Source organism: Adiantum capillus-veneris, chromosome 5 (genome assembly GCF_014529385.1).
Source record: "Adiantum capillus-veneris isolate H3 chromosome 5, ASM1452938v2, whole genome shotgun sequence".
Classification (NCBI taxonomy): Eukaryota; Viridiplantae; Streptophyta; class Polypodiopsida; order Polypodiales; family Pteridaceae; genus Adiantum; species Adiantum capillus-veneris.
In genome coordinates, this window is record NC_140935.1 from 121,307,098 (window position 1) to 121,309,766 (window position 2,669).

Here is a 2,669-nt window from a genome sequence, read left to right on the forward strand (position 1 = left end):
TCTTTTTGAAAATTTTCAAGATAATATACGCGGTATTATGCGCTGTAATATACGAGGTAATATACACAATAATAGTCGCGGTAATATACGCGATAATATACGCAGTACTATTTAATTTACAAAATAAATCCTTCCCGCACCCCTTTCTCTCCTTTGGCCATCCCATTTTGCTCTCTCTCTCTACAAAACGGAGTATAGACAGATGGATTTTATTATCATCCTCGAATGTCAAATTTGACCTATGGGCAAAAGCTACATGTGATGTAGTATGTGTGTGGCTGATGAGTGATTCTCGATGCTCCAAAATTGTGGTGATGAAAGCCGCAATGGAGAGCCCACACTATGGTTGGGAGAGGAAATTTTGTAGATCTATGTCATGGCTGAAAATGTGAGTGAAGCAAGTTCGGATGTGACCAAACGTTGAGCAATTTAGTATGTGTGGTACTCAGACTCTTAAACTTATATTAAGCATGTGCAGACTCAATTTGACTCTTCTCCATTGTCCCAATGCCCTTTTTTGCATTGAAGGTAGTGGGAGCTAATCAAAATGGATGTGATAGTGTGTGTCATTGACAAGGGGATCAACTCAAGCCCGTAAGGATGAGTATAATTTCCATTTTTAGCAAAGAGCATGGTTTCGTAGTTGGGGACAATGTGGGTGGTGTAATGCATGAAGCCTGACCCCCCGAGTTTCTCCTGGGCCATAACACATTGGTGTTGTGCAAAAGCTTCATTCAATAGGGAGACTATTCAGGTATCATGTGGCAAGTGTAATGCATCTCATCTTCCAAACCACGTCTTCATATCTTGTCAAGAGGGGGCCGGGGGGGAGGGGGAGGGGACAAAAATTGTGGGAGGGGGAGAGTGGAGTGTGATGTTTTTTTTTTTTTAAAAGAGGAAAAGAGAGGGTGTGCAAGGAAGGTTCTTTTTTTCTAAAAGAAAGTCCTCGTAGCACTAGTTTGTTTTTCTTCGTTTTGTCCTGCCAAAGGGGAAGGGCCCTAGTGATGGTTTCTCTTTTTGCTAATGAAAAAAAGAATAATTTTTTTATAAATATAACACTTTATTTTTGTGATTGGTGCATGGAGATAGTGGCCACTTCGCTTAATGATGGGTTCCTCCTCTTTCTCTCTCTCCCTCTCTCTCATGATGAGTTGTGCCTCTCTCTTTCCCCTACTCTCCCTCTTTGCTTGATGATAGATCTCTACCATTGACTCACAAAGTGCGCCAAAGAGAGAGAGGCAGAGAGATAGAGAGTGAGAGAGAGACCCGCACCAGGTTCTTTCTTCACCATTAGCTACTTTAGTGAAAGAAGACGAGTCACCAGTGAAGAGGGCATGGGAAGAGTTGTGATATTGTACCTACGCCACAATCCCATGATTCATCTTCTTGTGCTTGCAAAGTAGCTCCTTTACATACCTAGTGTGTGCAATAGTAAGCAGAGAGAGAGAGAGAGAGAGAGAGAGAGAGAGAGAGAGAGAGAGAGAGAGAGAGAGAGAGAGAGAGAGAGAGTCTATAGTTCTTATATAAACCTGATTCTAAAAGAATACAGGGTTCAATCACACTGTGCCAATGAGGGTCATCAGAGACAGCATGATAGAAGATGCAATGGTGTTGAAGGAAAAAGATTTCAGAGATAGAGTGATGCATGTTCTCAACAAACTGATAGTTTGATGAGAAATCATAACAGTATGTAAAATGATATTGTAAATATAAGAAAACAAAACAATTTCCCAAAAAAAGAAGATAGAGATAGTCTATAGACTCTAGACTCAAGACCTGCAAAGAACAGGTAGATGGGCGGAGTGATGCAAATGCTGTTTGCTCTGCTGATGAAGGAGAGGGTGGATGAGGACAACATGCAGATGAGGCTGATGTAGAGGTGGGGCAGGCACACGTTGCTAGCCCAGATGTCTCTCTCTTTGGTGTGCTTTGTGAGAGTCGACGGTAGAGCTTGGGGTTTTTTGTTGGGTAGGGGTATACGAATAAGGGGGAGGACGGCTCCGAGGGTCTCAAAAAAGAGATTGACTGAGTGCGTTTTTTGGAGCTTTGCACCCACCTCCCCCCCTCTTCTTTCTCTCTTGTGCTAGCTCGGCCATGCAATCACTACTATGACAACTCTCACCCTCTTGCTTTCCAGCAGGCGACTTTGATACGATGTTGTTAGCCCATGGGCACTGCTAGTCTCCCATGCTGCTGCTGCTGCAAGTCCCCCATGCGCCATTCTCTTGGCGTGATCCACCAAGCATTAATGGCTCAAAGTGCTTGCAAGAGAAGGCCAACCCTTTTATTTTTAGCTCGCCCACGGCCCTCCTATCTAGCATTCTTTCTCCCTCACTTGTTGCACCCTTGTAAGAGGAAAGCCCTACCCCTTAGTGATGCCTCTTGGTTCCTGATTTGCAAAAGCACCATCTTTTGATTGGTTGGAGCACATGGATTTTTTTGCAAAAAGTTCGTGATGCGGCCCCTCCTCCAAACATCAATACAAGAGGTTGTGTGCACTTGTGACGCTGTTAGCGTCGAAAATACATTGGGTTTTTATGCTCCCAGGTGTCGCTAAGACCGTCGCTAACAGCGTCGATACGGGAACGTTGCTATAACCATCACTATATGCGTCGCTATAGCGGTCGCTATATAGCGACGATCATAGAGATGTTTACATGCCACCTATG